This window comes from Dermochelys coriacea, chromosome 27 (genome assembly GCF_009764565.3).
Source record: "Dermochelys coriacea isolate rDerCor1 chromosome 27, rDerCor1.pri.v4, whole genome shotgun sequence".
NCBI lineage: Eukaryota > Metazoa > Chordata > Testudines > Dermochelyidae > Dermochelys > Dermochelys coriacea.
This window is the reverse complement of record NC_050094.1, coordinates 854,280-872,838: the sequence shown is the minus strand read 5'-3', so window position 1 is coordinate 872,838 and position 18,559 is coordinate 854,280. Positions and strand designations below refer to the sequence as shown.

Sequence of the window (18,559 nt, the reverse complement as noted above, 5' to 3'; positions counted from 1 at the left end):
TTTTAAGTAATTAGATCGCTTTTGTTGTATTAACATTATCTCGCATTTTAAGCATTCTCAAAATGTAATTATGGTATATTCACTTATCTAAAACTCAAAGGCTTGCTGCAGCTTTCACAAAAACCTGACTGCATGTATTTTCAAAATTATTTTTGTCCATAGGTATGCACTGTCGATACTTATACTCTGCTTATTTACAACAGAAACAAAGCAGTGTATTTTAATAATGCCCTGGATGGCATAAGAAAACTAAGTGTTGCCTTCTGCATTTTTTTTTTTTTTTGTCTGTTAGAAAAGTACAAGCTAAGCCATTTGGTACATTGACATGATTTCAGGAGACTAGTGGAAAGAGAGATGTCCAATATTATGTGAGGCTTTAACAAAATATTTCCAGGTCCCAATGGAATCTTTGCAGAGCTACCTTTGTACTATGTTTTTCTATATCACAATAGAAGTTACTTGACTTCTAAAAATATTGAGAGTAGTTCTAGTGCAGGCAATGGATGGAATACATTTGCCTTCACAGATTGAGTTAAATTTTTGCTTTTAAAGAGTAATATCTATTATTCTGACTAGAAAATGAGTGTTCTAGAAAATCTACTTCTAAACCTTGTTTTTCTCGTGAATTATTTCACACGTCTCTAGACGTGACATTTCTATAACACCGACACCACTTTTTACATCAGTTAGGTATTGGAGGTCTCCTGTCTGCCTGTTGACTCATCATGATCTTACTGGGCTTGTAGGAGTTGCATAAAGCTCTGTTAGTCTTGAATTTGCAGGCAGTCATTTTAAAAAGGAAGCTTGCACTAAACAAGTAATATGGATGTTGTGATGAAATTGTAAAACCAGTAGTGTTTGATTCTGGTGTGTCTATGTCATAAAGAGCTGACTAATTATTCATGGACACTAAGGTCAGAGGGGACCATTCTGATCATCTAGTCCGACCTCCTGCACAGCGCAGGCCACAGAATCTCATGCACCCTCTCCTACGAAAAACCTCACTTATGTCTGAGCTACTGAAGTCCTCAAATCGTGGTTTAAAGACTTCAAGGAGCAGAGAAGCCTCCCTCAAGTCACCCATGCCCCATGCTACAGAGGAAGGCAAAAAACCTCCAGGGCCTCTCCAATCTGCCCTGGAGGAAAATTCCTTCCCGACCCCAAATATGGCGATCAGCTAAACCCTGAGCATATGGGCAAGATTCACCAGCCAGATAGTACAGAAAATCCTTTCCTGGGTAACTCAGATCCCATCCATCTAATATCCCATCTCAGGGGATTAGGCCTATTTACCCTGACTATTTAAAGATCAATTACTTACCAAAATCCCATTATCCCATCATACCATCTCCTCCATAAACTTATCGAGTAGAATCTTAAAACCAGATAGATCTTTTGCCCCCACTGCTTTCCTTGGAAGGCTATTCCAAAACTTCACTCCTCTGATGGTTAGAAACCTTCGTCTAATTTCAAGTCTAAACTTCCTGGTGGCCAGTTTATACCCATTTGTTCTTGTGTCCACATTGGTGCTGATCTTAAATAATTCCTCTCCCTCTCCTGTATTTATCCCTCTGATATATTTATAGAGAGCAATCAGATCTCCCCTCAACCTTCTTTGAGTTAGGCTAAACAAGCCAAGCTCCTTAAGTCTCCTTTCATAAGACAAGTATTCCATTCCTCGGATCATCCTAGTAGCCCTTCTCTGTACCTGCTCCAGTTTGAATTCATCCTTTTTTAAACATGGGAGACCAGAACTGCCCACAGTATTCTAGGTGAGGTCTCACCAGTGCCTTGTATAATGGTACTAAAACCTCCTTATCCCTACTGGAAATGCCTCTCCTGATGCATCCCAAAACCGCATTAGCTTTTTTCACAGCCATATCACATTGGCAGCTCATAGTCATCCTATGATTAACCAATACTCCAAGGTCCTTCTCCTCCTCCATTACTTCTAATTGATGCGTCCCCAATTTATAACTAAAATTCTTGTTGTTAATCCCTAAATGCATAACCTTACACTTCTCACTATTAAATTTCATCCTATTACTATTGCTCCAGTTTACAAGGTCATCCAGATCCTCCTGTATAATATCCCGATCCTTCTCCGAATTGGCAATACCTCCCAGCTTTGTATCATCTGCAAACTTTATTAGCACACTCCCACTTTTTGTGCCAAGGTCAGTAATAAAAAGATTGGTCCCAAAACCGATCCCTGAGGAACTCCACTGGCAACCTCCCTCCAACCTGACAGTTCTCCTTTCAGTAGGACCCGTTGCAGTCTCCCCTTTAACCAATTCCTTATCCACCTTTTGATGTTCATATTGATCCCCGTCTTCTCCAATTTAACTAATAATTCCCCATGTGGCACGGTATCAAATGCCTTACTGAAATCTAGGTAAATTAGATCCATTGCGTTTCCCTTATCTAAAAAATCTGTTACTTTTTCAAAAAAGGTTGGTTTGGCACAATATCTTTTGTAAAACCATGTTGTATTTTGTCCCATTTACTATTGACTTCAATGTCCTTAACTAATTTCTCCTTCAGAATTTTTTCCAGGACCTTGCATACTACAGATGTCAAACTAACTGGCCTGTAGTTACCCGGATCACTTTTTTTTCCTTTCTTAAAAATAGGAACTATATTAGCAATTCTCCAATCATTCGGTACAACTCCTGAGTTTACAGATTCATTAAAAATTCTTGCTAATGGGCTTGCAATTTCAGGTGCCAATTCCTTTAATATTCTTGGATGAAGATTATCTGGGCCCCCCGATTTAGTCCCTTTAAGCTGTTTGAGTTTCGCTTCTACCTCAGATATGGTAATATCTACCTCTATATCCTCATTCCCATTTGTCATGCTACCATTATCCCTAAGATCCTCTTTAGCCTTATTAAAGACTGAGGCAAAGTATTTGTTTCGATATTGGGCCATGCTCAGATTATCTTTAACCTCCACTCCATCCTCACTGTTTAGCAGCCCCACTTCTTCTTTCTTAGTTTTCTTCTTATTTATATGGCTATAGAACCTTTTACTATTGGTTTTAATTCCTTTTGCAAGGTCCGACTTGACTTTTAGCCTGTCTCACTTTATCCCTACATGTTCTGACCTCAATAAGGTAGCTTTCCGTGCTGATCCCTCCCATCTTCCACTCCCTATATACTTTCTGCTTCTTCTTAATCACCTCTAAGATGCTTGCTCATCCAGCTTGGTTTACAACTCCTGCCTATGAATTTTTTCCCCTTTCTTGGGATACAGGCTTCCGATAGCTTCTGCAGCTTTGATTTAAAGTAATCCCAGGCCTCCTCTACCTTTAGATCCATAAATTCTTCAATCCAATCCACTTCCCTAACTAATTTCTTTACTTTTTGAAAGTCAGCCCTTTTGAAATCAAAAACTCTAGTTGCAGATTTATTTTTGTTTATCCTTCCGTTCAGTTTGAACTGAATTAGCTCATGATCACTTGAGCCAAGATTATCCCCTACAACCATTTCTTCTATAAGGTCCTCACTACTCACCAAAATTAAATCTAAAATGGCATCCCCTCTAGTCGGTTCAGCAATTACTTGATGAAGGAATCCATCAGCTATCGCATCTAGAAAAATTTGAGCCCTATTATTATTACTAGCACTGGTCCTCCAGGCTATATCTGGGAAGTTAGTCTCCCATGATCACGCAGTTTCCATTAGTATTTACTTTATTAAAAACATTAAAAAAGGCTCTATCCATATCCAGATTAGATCCCGGAGGTCTATAGCACACCCCATGCACTATCGTAGGAGAGGCTTTACTAGTTATCTTCCCCAATGTAATTTTTGCCCAGACGGACTCTGTCTTATCCATTGCATCGCTTCTTATTTCTTTACATTCTACCTCATCATTGATATACAATGCTATTCCACCACCTTTACCTTTATTTCTGTCTTTCCTAAACAGCACATACCCTTCAATACCTGTAGTCCAGTCATGACTACTATTCCACCATGTTTCTGTTATCCCTATAATATCTGGTTTCACTTCCTGCACTAGTAGCTCTAGTTCCTCCATTTTGTTACCTTGATTCACTAGTTTTAGCCACCTTCCATACGTATAAATCATTCCAAAAACTACTTTTGAAGAAGGCTTCACATATAATAGAGCTCATAGAGATGCCTACAGTGAATATAACTTAATCCTGTCCATTATAAGCCCGTTTTCCATTGCTTACATTCTTGCCGGTCTTTAAGCAGAAATTTTCCATACTTACTCTCTGCCTTAGGATGATTTTTTTAAAAAAAGGTTTTGCCCCCTTGTAACTCCTCTCTCCTTGATGCAGATCCTGTCTCTCTTCCCTAGGATCAGAAGAGAATTACCTGTGTATCATACATCAAAAGTACATACAGTTGTTCTGCGGTCCAGAAGGAAGTGAGAGGTAGACCAGTTGAAAATATCTGGGTAATTATAAAAGGGATAAAAAAGGGGGTGACCCCATTGTATGAGTCTTCTGTAGACCACCAAATCAGGAAAAAGAGTTGGATGAGGCATTTCTAGAGCAAATAGCGGAAATAACCAAAACAGAAGATGTGGTAGTAACAGGGGACTTTACCTACCTAGATATCAGTTAGAAAAGTCATAGGGCAAAAGACACAATGTCCAGTAAGTTCTTGGAATGTATTGGGGATAACTTTTTGTTTTAGAAAGTAGAGGAGGTAACCAGGGGACTGCCATTTTTAGATGCGATTCTGACCAAGAGGGAGGAATTGGTTGTGAATTCTGAAAGTGGAAGGTAACTTGGGTGAAAGTGATCATGCAATGATAGATTTTATGATTTCTAAGGAAAGGAAGGAGTGAGAGCAGCAGAATAAGAATAGACTTCAAAAAAGCAGACTTCAGGAAAATCAGAGAACTGGTAGGTGAGGTCCCATGGGAAGAGAATCAAAGAGGAAAAAAGTTCAGGGAGATGGTGGTTTCTCAAGTAAATAATATTAAAGGCAAAAAGAAAAGGAGTACTTGTGGCACCTTAGAGACTAACAAATTTATTAGAGCATAAGCTTTCGTGAGCTACAGCTCACTTCATCGAATGCATCCGATGGAGTGAGCTGTAGCTCACGAAAGCTTATGCTCTAATAAATTTGTTAGTCTCTAAAGTGCCACAAGTACTCCTTTTCTTTTTTGCGAATACAGATTAACAAGGCTGCTACTCTGAAACCTAATATTAAAGGCATAACTGCAAACTATCCTGATGCAAAGAAAAGATAAGAATAGTGAGAAACCAATATGGTTCCTTCAGGAGCTTTGTAATGACTCAAAATTAAAAAAGGAATCCTACTGAAAATAGAAACATGGACAAATAGCTAAGGAGGAAGTCAAGAGTAGCACAAGCATTTTGGGACAAAATCAGAAAGGTTGAGGCATCAAATGAGTTACATCAGAAAGGGACATAAAAGGCAGTAAGAATAGGTTCTTTAAAAACATTAGGAGCCCAAAGAAAGGACAGAAGAAAATGTAGGTCAGCTACTTTGCTGGGGGGGAGGATAGGGGAGCTAATTGATGACATCAAGAAGGCTGAGGTGCTTACTACCTATTTTGCTTCAGTTTTCACTAAAAAGGTTAAAGGAGACCACATACTTAACAATTAGTATTAACAACATGGGGGAAAGAATGCAAGACAAAATAAGGAAAAGACAGGTTAAAGATTATTTAGGTAAGTTATATGTATTCAAGACAGTGGGACCCGATGAAATTCATCCTAGATTACTTAAGGAACTAGCTGAAGCAATCCTGGAACCATAAGCAATTATCTTTTTGAGAGCTTGTGGAGGATAGGTGAGGTCCCAGAGGACTAGAAAAGGGCTAACGTGGTATCTGTCTTTAAAAAAGAGGAACAAAGGACCCAGGGAATTGTAGACCAGTCAGACTATGTTTAATACTGGAACAAATTATTAAACTATCAGTTTGTAAGCAGCTGGAGGATAACACGGTTGTAACCAATAGGTAACATTGATTTGTCAAAAAGAAAAGGAGGACTTGTGGCACCTTAGAGACTAACAAATTTATTTGAGAATAAACTTTCGTGAGCTACAGCTCACTTCATCAGTATGCATCGGATGAAGTGAGCTGTAGCTCACGAAAGCTTATGCTCAAATAAATTTGTTAGTCTCTAAGGTGCCACAAGTACTCCTTTTCTTTTTGCAAATACAGACTAACCCGGCTGCTACTCTGAAACCAACCATTGATTTGTCAGGAACAAATCATGACCTACCTAATTTCCTTCTTTGACAGGGTTTCTGGCCTAGTGGATGGGCACAGGGGGTAGGGAGGAAGGGGAGAGTGGTTCAGGGAAGCAGTAGATGTGATATATCTTGATTTTTTTTTTTTTAAAGTGTTTTTTGACACAGTCCCGTATGACATTCTTATAAGCAAACTAAAGAAATGTGGTCTAGATGAAATTACTTTAAGGTGGGTGCATAACTGATTGAAAGACTGTACTCAGAATATTTATCAATGGTTCACTGTTAAACTGGGAGGGCATATCTTGTGGGGTCCTGCAAGGGTCAGTCTCGGGTCTGATACTAGGCAGTATTTTCATTATTGACTTGGATAAGGGAATGGAGTGTGTGCTTATAAAAGTTGCAGGTAGCACCACACTGGCAGGAGTTGCAAACACTTTGGAGAACAGGATAAGAATTCAGAATGACTTTGCCAAATTACAGAATTGGTCTGAATTCAGTAGGATGAAATTCAGTAAAGTCAATTGCAGAGTAGTTCACATAGGAAGGAAAAATCAAAATCAGCTACAAAATGGGGAAAAAATAACTGGCTTGGTTGTCGTACTGCTGAAAAGAGTTGAGGGGATCAAAAATTGAATGTGAGTCGTCAATGTGATGCAGTTACAAAAAAGGCTAATATTCTGGGATTTATTAATAGGAGTGTCTTATATAAGACTCAGGAAGTAATTATCCTACTCTACTTTGGACTGGTGAGGCCTTGGCTGGAGTACTGTGTCCAGTTCTGGGTGCCTCACTTTAAGAAGGTCATGGACAAATTAGAGAGAGAGTCCAGAGGAGAGCAACACAAATGATAAGAGGCTTAGAAAAGTTGACCTATCAGGAAAGTTTAAAACAACATATTTAGTTGTTCATAAAGACATATTTAGTCTTCAGAAAAGACAACTGAGGGGGTCCCGTTAACAGTGTTTAGATATGTTAAGGGCTGTTATAAAGAGGGCTATGAATAGGTTGACCAGATGTCCTGGTTTTATAGGGACAGTACCGATTTTTTGAGTCTTTCTCTTACATAGGCTCCTATTATTGCCTCACTCCCTGTCCCTATTTTTCACACTTGCTGTCTGGTCACCCTAGCTGTGAATGATTGTTCTTCGTGTCCACTCAAGGTAGAACAGGAAGTAATGGGCTTAATTTGCAGCAAGGGAGATTTAAATGAGATATTACAAAACATTTTCTGACTGTAAGGGTAACTTGTGACATACTCTATATGATTTTATGAAAGTATGCTGATGAGTGTGAATATAATGTAACTAAAATATGCTTCATGCAAAAGGCCTTTTGTAAGGTATCATTACAAAGCATATAATCTACTGAGTGTTGTCATCCTCTTTGTATAAATGTATCACTCTTGTATCTGAAACTAGAAATACGAAATGTAACTCTGAGGGCCTATTGTAATTATGCAAAGTGTGGGCCATTAATGGTGGTTTGGAATCTTGATGGCTCCCAGCAGCCAGGACAATTGACGGTGGATGGCTCTGTTTGCAGGCAGGCCTTCTTGTGAGTCAGGCTGGGAGGAATGAAGGCTTGGGGTCTCACAGGACATGTGATCATGTCACCTGAACTGGAATCCATCTTTAACCTGGTGGTTTTCCTTTGAGAAGGAGGGCTGAGAACCAAGAGGGAGAAAGGATTCCCGCCTTATGTAAAAGATATATAAGTGGGTGGAACAGACCAGAGAGGAGCCATCATGAGGAATCCCCTAGCTACCACCTGAGCTGGAACAAGGGCTGTACCAGGGAAAGGATTGTGCCCAGACTAGGAAGGTGTCCAGTCTGTGAAAGAAACTTGTTAAAACATCTCTAAGGGTGAGATTTTTCTGTATTCTGTTTTATTACTGTACTAGACTTAGACTTGCGTGTTTTGTTTTGTTTTTGCTTGGTAATTCACTTTGTTCTGTTTGTTACTACTTAGAACCACTTGAATCCTACTTTCTGTATTTAATAAAATCACTTTTTACTTATTAATTAACCCAGAGTATGTATTAATACTGGGGGGGAGGGGTGCATACAGCTGTGCCTATCTGTCAGTGTTATGGAGGGCGAACAATTTGAGTTTACCCTGTATAAGCTTTATACAGGGTAAAACGGCTTTATGTAGGGTTTGGACCCCATTGGGAGTTGGGCATCCGAGTGCTAAAGACAGGCACACTTCTGTAAGCTGCTCGCAGTAGTCTTGGCACATCAGTTGCCAACCCCCAGGGGGTTTCTGTGATCTAACCTGTCACAGAACTAATCTCTGAACTAGTCTTCCAAGGGCAGCTGTGTAACCCCCACCACTGGAACCGCGGCCAGTGGGAGCTGCAGGGGTGGTGCCTGTTGGTGGAGGCAGCGCACCGAGCTGCCTAGGTTTGCCTCCGCTTAGGATCAGTAGGGACAGGTCACCGCTTGTGGGGAGCCAGGTGGGGTGAGCGCCTGCTGGATCTGGTACCCCAAAACCCTTCCTGTGCCCCAATCCCCTGCCCTGAACCCCCTCCTGCACTCCCTTCCACACTCCAAACCCTTAGGAGCAGCTGGGGCATGGCACCGGTTCCGTGGAGCCTGGTAGGGAGCCTGCCGGCCCCGTGCCAACCGGACTATAAACCGGACTTTCTATGAAGATTAGAAGTGCTGGTTTATAGAGCTTTCTGGTTGGTACAGGGCCAGATAACACAGCTTTCACTGTCCATGCACACTTTGTCTCAGATACTGTCTTGCAACATCATCATAGCTTATCTCTTCAAAACAGTAGACAAGACCTGTTGTCGCTTTATCAAATAGTTCCTCAGGAGTGGAGGAAAGGGGGCACTGCATCAAGCAGTGTTCGTGTGTTTACCTAGGTGCTCCACATTCACACTTTAGTGTCATTCCTCAGCTTCTACTTGGTCATATTGTCACCAGGTTTTGCCATCCCATCTCTCACTCGATTAAGAATACAGTGCTTTTGTTCAAGGTCGGTGTCTGGAGGGAGTTGTTCTGAAGGAGCCAAGTTCTCCAAGCCTGTCAGCATTTCTTGCCATTTTGTTATTCTGTAGCCTTCCACGGTGGTGTTGTGGGGTAAAGGATTTTCAGAGGCAAAGCTCTTTCTGGACTTCAGTCTCTACAGGGTGCAAACTGTCCATGCAGTGGATCTCTTGAATCAGGCACCTGTTTTTGTCTCTACTTTTTACTGGAGGTGTTATGCCTCACTGATGATGATGCAATCCCTGCACAGAAATATAGCGACAGTGTGAGGGTCAGTTTCAAAGTCCCTGTGACGATCCTATAAGATTGAGTTTGGTATCAATTTTATATGCATGGCTTGAGTATGACCAAACTGGGGCACAGTATTCCTCAACAGAGTAATGCAGGATAAGAGTGATTGCTCATTATATTTAGGGGTCAGTGGCCCATTTTATGTTATCCAGTTCCTGGAGAATACAATTGTTGGAATTCACTTTTTTCAGCTGCTTGATATGCTTTTTGGACGTCTACATTTGGTCTAGGATGTTCATAATGCTCAGGGATTGTATCATCCATGATATCTGGAGTTTTTGCTTGGCCTGATGGCTTTTACGAGGAAGGAGCACACTTGTCTTGCCAAGGTTGGTATTCAGGAATCTTGTGCGATAGTATTTCCCAAATATATTCAGGGAGCCAGGTAGAATGAGTTCAGTGTCCTCATCTTTGTGATTGGGTAGCATTCGAAAGGTCATCTGCCTAAATGAATCTTCACACATCAGGGAATTCTGGTTGGTCATTTGTGTAGACATTAAACAGCAAGAGTGATAGTACTGAACCTTGGGGCGATCCATTCTGTGAGTATTCCATTGACTTTTCTGGCCATAAGTCTTGACAAATTTTGATTCTCAAGGAGGGAGGAAATGAGTGGGATCATCTTGATATTTCTCAAAATTCTTGCCAATTTCAGTAGAAGTGCACCATGGTTCAGTTTCATAAGCAGCTGACATACCAGCAAATGGTCACAGTAATTTTACAAGTTTCGAAGACATCTTCGATCTATTGAGTTAGGTTTACAATTTGGCCATAGCATTAATGTCCTGGGTGGAAAGTGGCTGTATCATCAGTCAGTTTCCCTTCTGCTACTGGTACTATTTCACTCATTACAATCTGATCTTGCAGTTTGAAGGTTGAGCAGGGTAAGGGTATTGGGTGATAACTCTTTATGGAGTGAGGATTTTTTTGTAGTGCAACTGCTTTGGTCTGTCTCCGCAGCCTGGGTATCTGCATTGTCTCATGCAGGAATTGAAGTCAAGCAGCCATCCCTGTGTTCTCATGCCAAAGCGTAGTAATAGTTGGTTAGATACGCCAGCTGCCTTTCCACATTTCAGGCGTTTCCTGGGTATTGACAGCTCCTGCATGTTAGCTGCTAATTGTGGACTTTGCAGTTTCTGAAGAGTGAGCAAAGTTTCTACTGAACATGTTTCATTCTGTGCTTTGCTTTGTGGGATGATTTACCATGTAGAATGAGTTGGTATGCAGCTTGGTTGGGAGAGACGGGGGCAATGTGGTTTGATGGTTGTCCATTCAAATTCAGCTTCTGAACGCTGGCCCTTTTTTGCTACTATGGCACGGTTTTCTTGTTTTCTGTCAGCTCTCCCCTGTGGTTGTGCTGCTCCCTTCCAGACTCTCTCATAATCGTTTCCCTGAGCATGTTGGTGGTTTCTTCACTGAACGTATCCAGGTCAAACAGTTCTGAGTACCTCTTCTGTTGCTGGCTTATCTGTTTTGAAAGCTCAGGTACGTATAGTGTCTGCCATCTGCTAGGGATATGCTTTTGGACAGTCTTCCACACCAGAGGGACAAATTCTCTATAGTGCTCATGCATCAAAATAATGTTAAGATGAATTCACCCAATTCAAAGGTAAAACCTTCCCATCAGTCTTTCTGAATCTGAATCTCGGCCTTTATTTTCCTGGGTTGTTCTGCAGCCTCTATTGTCACTTGCAGTGGTCTATGCTGTGATCTGGGTATCACAGCTGTGACCTTCCTTCTGAAGTTGCCTGCATTTTCAGAGGTGACAAAGGCTAGGTCAGGATTGTCAAGTATCAGAGGGGTAGCCATGCTAGGGCATGGCTACACTTGCAAGTTAGAGCTCATTAAAGCAGCCCCGAGCGCCCTAACTTATGACGTGTCCACACTGGCAAGGCTCGTAGAGTGCCCGGACTCCATAGCTGGAGCGCTCCTGGTAATCCACTTCCACAAAAAGCAGAAAGTTTGCTGCTCCCCGGTTGGAGCACCGCAGCACCAGTGTGGATTCCCTGGGCTGTTAATGTGCTCTGATTGGCCTCCAGGAGCATCCCACAATGCCTGTTCTAGCCACTCTGGTCATCACTTTGAACTCTACTCCCCTATCCTCAGGAGACCAACCATCAGACCTGCCTTTTAAATTCTCTGGGAATTTTGAAAATCCCCTTCCTGTTTAGTCAGCAAGGCTTGGAGTGCTCTCAGTGAATCTTTGGGATCCCAGTTCGAGATACAATGAACCTGATTCCCAGGGGTGACACCCGCACAAAGCTCCAGCCTAGGTCAAAGAGAGATGAAAGTGTTGAAGTAAAGCAGCAGTCCCTTAATGAAAATCAAAAAGCGCAGGAGTGGTGGGAGAGTGAAAGGAGGGTCTGCCAGCAGAAAGCGGATTGCCGGCACCAGAGCGGCTGCTAAGCATTATGGTGCGCCAAGCAAACTCGATACAGGGGCTCGTAGGATTGCAGGCAGAGCACTTCCACACCACCCCTCCCTTTTCCCCCCTGCAGCCCTTGTCCCAGAACTCTTTCCCTTATGCCCCCATGTCCCCTCCAACCCACTTTCCCCAACATCCGGGTTCTTATCACCACCAGCTGCCTCCCAACACATGTAGCTTCACCACCCAGCCCTGCAAACTACCCACTGCACTCAACCCCCATCACCATGCATTTTAGCCAGCCAGAATTGCAGCACTCATTGCACAGCACTCCAGGCAGGAAGGCTGAGTATGATAACAGGACATACGCAAATCTGTGAGTGTACTGTTCCCCACCCCACCCCCTTGCCCTCTCTTGTTTCCCAAGCAGTTGTGTTTCTTTTAAATAAATGGATTTTTTTGCCTTTGAAAACACTCTTTATTATTGCACTAAGTAAAAGATACCTTAGCCCAGGAAAGCAACAGGCACCACCAGTCAGTGGAGCAAACACAGATTCCTACTAATATTGGAACCACTGCACTTCACCCCCATGCAGGGCACCAAACATTACTGGTGGTTTTCAGCCTCAAATTGCTCCCTAAAGGCATCCCTAATCCTTGGAGCCCCGCGCTGGGCCCCTCTAATAGCCCTGCTCTCTGGCTGTTCAAATTCAGCCTCCAGGTGTTGAACCTCCGAGGTCGATACCTGAGTGAATCTTTCATTCTTCCCTTCACAAATGTTATGGGGGGTACAGCACACGGATATAACCGTGGGGATGTTGTCATCGGCCAGGTCCAGCTTCCCATACAGAGAGCGCTAGCGGCCTTTTAAACAGCCAAAAGCACACTCCACAGTCAATCTGCACCAACTCGGCCTGTTGTTGAACCGCTCCTTGCTGCTGTCAAGGCTCCCTGTGTAGGGTTTCATGAGCCACGGCATTAAAGGATAAGCAGGGTCTCCAAGGATCACAATGGGCATTTCGACTTCCCCTACGGTGATCTTCTGGTCTGGGAAGAAAGTCCCGTATTGCAGCTTCCTGAACAGGCTTGTGTTCAGAAAGATGTTTGTGTCATGTCAATGAAACGCCCATGGTGATCCACAAGCGCCTGGAGAACCGTAGAGAAATATCCCTTCAGATTTTTGTACTCTGAGGCTAGGTGGACTGGTGCCAGAATTGGAATATACGTCCCATCTGTTGCCCCTGGCTGATGTTGGGTCCTCTGATGGTGTCGCTAAAATAGATATGGGGACAGAGTAGGCAATGGGATTTGTTTCAGGGATTGGTTTCTGGGTTAGTGATTCTGTGGCGTGGTGTGTAGTTGCTCATGAGTACTTCAGGTTTGGGGGCTGTCTGTAAGCGAGGACTGGCCTGCCTCCCAAGGTCCGTGAGAGTGAGGGATGCTCCGATGAAGTGAGCTGTAGCTCATGAAAGCTTATGCTCAAATAAATTTTAGTCTCTAAGGTGCCACAAGTACTCCTTTTCTTTTTGTCAGATTTGGTCTCTCACGTGGTTAATTGCAATAGGAGATTAACAGCAGTCATGATGTGAATGTATCCGATACCCCCCCCATTTTGCAACATTATTTAATTGGATTTTTTCAGAGGCAATAAATAGGCGTTAAGGACATGACTACACTTGCAGATATAGAGCGCTTTGAGTTAAACCAGCCTTTGGAGAACGTAGTAGGGAAAGCGCTGCAGTCTGTCCACACTGACAGCTTCAAGCGCACTGGCGTGGCCACATTTGTGGCACTTGAAGCAGCATTGGGAGCGGTGCATTGTGCGCAGCTATCCCAGCATGCAAGTGATTGCAATGTGCTTTTCAAATGGGGTGGGTGGGGTGGAGTGTGACAGGGAATGTGTGTGTGTGTGTGTGTGTGTGTGATGTATGTGGAGGGAGAGCACGTCAGCATGCTGTCTTGTAAGTTCAGACAGCAGCAGACCCCCCCCCCCCACCTCTCTCTCTGACAGCCCGCTGCTTATCTGCTCCAAGAAAAAGCAAGCCATTAGTGTGAAATGCTGTGTGAGAAATGGACCTTTCAAAGGGCACATCCGCATTCCTGCAGCGATTCCAAAAATAATGACACGAGTGGCCACTTGACTTAAGGGGATTATGGCAACATAATTATTAAGGCAACAATTAGGGGTATAAGTGAGAAATCCATAACAAAAAGGAATGATGATGCAGGCTGTGAAAGCAAAACATCAAATTCCTTTTGTCAGATTTAAATTTCCCCATTTAGCTGGCATTTAGTCGTCATTCAGTTCCAGAGCTCACATTTACCTGAGAGTTCTGATTGATGAGGTTGAAGTTGCAAGGATGTTAGCTCTGAAGTGACTGGAGGGAGAATACCTGGGAAAAAATGTTGGTCACACTACAACACAAGTCACATAGATGTTGACTTCAGGTAGGGTGAAGAGACTCCGAAGTTAAGGCCCCAGTTCAGCAAAGTACCTTGTGCATGAGCCTAGGAGAGTGGGTAAAAATATCCGATTTGTAAATTTACATTAAATATTAGTTGTTTTTAGTGAACCTATTTAAAATTAAATGTGAAATTATGACAGCCTATGTTAAGGCCTAATATTTAAGTGAAATAAGAATAATATTTAGTACCTGTTTGTTGCTAAGTTTTAAAGAGAGTCAACCACTGAACTGCTGGAAGTCACTGGCTAAGCACCTGGAATCAGAGTTTGAAGTGCTAAACTATCTTTTGACAGCAATGGCCTCTTCTGCAGGTGCAGAGAACGTATTTTCTTCATTTCAGTTTATTCAGCTAGTTCATTTCAATGGCTAGTTCATTCAGAGTTAAGAAACCAACTGGAGACGAAAAAGCAATAGTTTTTCCATTTCCAATCTATGCAGAAAAATTAGAGATCAACTACTTTTTACACCTTGAAGGACATGGCGACCAAAAATGAGTGGTTCAGTTCACTGACTATAGATAATACTTCCTTAATTTTAGAAGTAAAATGTGTTTTGATAAACTTTTTATAAGCTTTTTTTCTTATGTTCTAGCACATTTAAGGTAGGTTAATTTCACTAATAAAGTTTTTTAAATGCTGTTTTTGTGCATTTTTAATTGAATTTGAATTTCCATCCAGATTAAGCTTGATGTAAATCACAGTAAAAATTTTTTTAAAAATCTAGTAAATAAGATTTAACATAAACAAGAATCTGAATAAGTGTCAGGCTATGTAACTGTTAATAGAGTATATAGACATAGTATATCCTTTTAGTTATCAAAAAGAAGCACCAGTGTAAAGCCTATATTTAGTTGCAAATCAGCATGTTTTAATGGTTACCAACAATGAATTAGAATCAACATCTCTTTGAGAAAATAACTATAAACTACTAAAATACCTTGTTTAAAATCAAGGTTTCCTCCTTGCTGATTTAGGTTATGATTAAAATTGGTGATTTAAATCCATTCACCTTGGTGCCTAGTCCCACAAAAGTCAGTAGGACTACTTGTGCTAAAACTAAGTATGTGCCTTCAAATACCATGTTGAACCAGGACCTAAAGCAGTAATGGATGTAAAGGAGATTCCTACACCTGACCCATTCTTTTTAGGTGACAGATCTGAGGAACAGTCCCAGATTGAGAAGGTTTTGGAACAAATTGATGAATTAAGCAGTAATAAGTCACCAGGACAGATGGTATTCACCCAAGAGTCCTGAAGGAATTTTTATGAAATTGCAGAACTACTAACTGTGGTATGAAGAAGAGGAGGACATGTGGCACCTTAGAGATTAACAAATTTATTTGAGCATAAGCTTTCGTGAGCTACAGCTCACTTCATCGGATGCATTCAGTGGTATTTAATCTGTCGCTTAAACCAATCTTTATACCAGTTTAAAGGAGGGTAGCTAATGTAATGCCTGTTTTTTAAAAAGTCTCCAAGGGCAATCCTGGCAATTGCAGGCCAGTAAGTCTAACATCTGTATCATGCAAATTGGTTGAAACGACAGTAAAGAACAGAAATATCAGACGCTTGAATCGTGTGAGGACACTTGAATGATGTGATAAACCCTTGAACAGGAAGAGGACATGCCGAGGAAGAGTCCGCACGGCTTTTGTAAAGGGAAATCATGCCTCACCAATCTATTAGAATTCTTTGAGAGAGTCAAACGTGAATAAGAGTGATCCAGTGGATATTGGACCAGTGTACTTGTACTTTCAAAAAGCCTTTGACAAGATCACACACTAAAGGGTCTTAAGCAAATCATGCAGTCATGGCAGATCCTGTCATGGATCTGTAACTGCTTAAAATATAGGAAACAAAGGATAGGAATGAATGGTCAGTTTTCACAACAAAGAAAGGTCAATAACAGGATCCCTTAAGGATCTGTACTGGGACCAGTGCTGTTCAACATAAGAATGGCCATACTGGGTCAGACCAAATGTCCATCCAGCCCAGTATCCTGTCTATCAACAGTAGCCAATGTCAGGTGCCCCAGAGGGAGTGAACCTAAGAGGTAATGATCAAGTGATCTCTCTTCTGCCATCCATCTCCACCCTCTGACAAACAGAGGCTAGGGACACCATTCCTTACCCATCCTGGCTAATAGCCATTAATGGACTTAACCTCCTTGAATTTATCCAGTTTTCTTTTAAACCCTGTTATAGTCCTAGCCTTCACAACCTCCTCAGGCAAGGAGTTCCACAGCTTGACTGTGCGCTGAGTGAAGAACTTCTTTTTATTTGTTTTAAACCTGCTGCCCATTAATTTCATTTGGTGGCCCCTAGTTCTTATATTATGGGAACAAGTAAATAACTTTTCCTTATTCACTTTCTCCACACCACTCATGAGTTTATAGACCTCTATCATATCCTCCCTTAGTCCCCTCTTTTCCGAGCTGAAAAGTCCTAGCCTCTTTAATCTCTCCTCATATGGGACCCATTTCAAACCCCTAATCATTTTAGTTGCCCTTTTCTGAACCTTTTCTAATGCCAGTATATCTCTTTTGAGATGAGGGGACCACATCTGTACACAGTATTCAAGATGTGGGCGCACCATGGATTTATAGAAGGGCAATAAGATATTCTCCATCTTATCTCTCTCCCTTTTTTAATGATTCCTAACATCCCATTTGCTTTTTTTGACTGCCGCTGCACACTGCATGGACATCTTCAGAGAACTATCCATGGTGACTCCAAGATTTTTCTCCTGATTAGTTGTAGCTAAATTAGCCTTCATCATATTGTATGTATATTTGGGGTTATTTTTTCCAATGTGCATTACTTTACATTTATCCACATTAAATTTCATTTGCCATACATTTGCCCAATCACTTCATTTTGTGAGATTTTTTTGAAGTTCTTCACAGTCTGCTTTGGTCTTAGCTATCTTGAGCAGTTTAGTATCATCTGCAGACTTTGCCACCTCACTGTTTACCCCTTTCTCCAGATCATTTATAAAGAAGTTGAATAGGATTGGTCCTAGGACTGACCCTTGGAGAACACCACTAGTTACCCCTCTCCATTCTGAAAATTTACCATTTATTCCTACCCTTTGTTCCCTGTCTTTTAACCAATTCTCAATCCATGAAAGGATCTTCCCTCTTATCTCATGACAACATAGTTATAAATGATCTGAAAAAGGGGGTAAACAACGTGGGGCAAAGTTTGCAGACAATGAAAAATTACTAAGATAGTTAAGTTTCAGAGTAGCAGCCCTAGCTGTATCTGCAAAAAGAAAAGGAGTACTTGTGGCACCTTAGAGACTAATAAATTTATTTGAGCATAAGCTTTTGTGAGCTACAGCTCAGTTAATTGGATGCATTCAGTGGAAAATACAGTGGGGAGATTTATATACATAGAGAACATGAAACAATGGGTGTAAATGGTTGTTTATGGTATAATTAAGTGTGTGTACTTCCATAAAAGATTTAATGTTACGATATTTGATGTCTGTGACTGATTCTAGACACAATAAACACATCAGTTTAATGTGCCACATTGAAGGGTTTTGGACATAAAAATCAGATTAAGAAGTTGATCTCCCCCCCCCCCCCCCCCCAAAAAAAAAAAAAGTCCAATAGAAAGGATATTCCACCAGCTCCAGGGGTGTGGAGGGAAAGAGATGAACCGTGCTGCTTCTACTCTTGCCGACTCTGAGTTCTAAAAGCACTGTAATATTTCAGGCAATGAGTATTTAATTGTCTAGGAGTTCAAGAAGACCCTGTCCATTAAAAGTTTCAAATATTAATGGGTAACAGTCACCTTAAAAATTACACTTCAGTTTGATTTAACTTTTTTTATAATTAGTAGGTAACAGCTGGGGTTATTGCAACTGACATTCGACTAGTATTTTTCTTTTTCATCTTATTTGATTAGTGTATTTGACAACATTCTCTGCATAGTCAGTGTTTCCCATGTTCTTATGGGCCTTTCACACAGCTGCAGGTAGAGGGACATTTTTAACTTTAGGAGAATATAGTTGAAAGGCCACAAATTTGCAGGGAAATTCTTTTGAAATTGGCTAGATTTCAAGTTGGCCATGTCCCTTTATAACCAAAATGTTACACCTTTTCCATGTCTTGGCAGGCAGTGCAGAGGAGGAAATGGTAGGTAGGCAGAGAAGCCCTTCTGCCAACCCCTGGCAATTGAGCTGTCATTCTGATTAATCTTCAGGCAACAAATCAGCCTCTTTGGTA

The 18,559-nt window shown here is 41.5% G+C and overlaps 1 protein-coding gene across 5 annotated transcripts in view; it reads left to right on the top strand.

Annotated features, from left to right (window-relative positions):
* GPATCH8 (G-patch domain containing 8) overlaps nucleotides 1–18,559 on the top strand; it is a 97,268-nt gene that overhangs the window by 15,897 nt on the left and 62,812 nt on the right. The gene's annotated exons all lie outside the window — the stretch shown is intronic.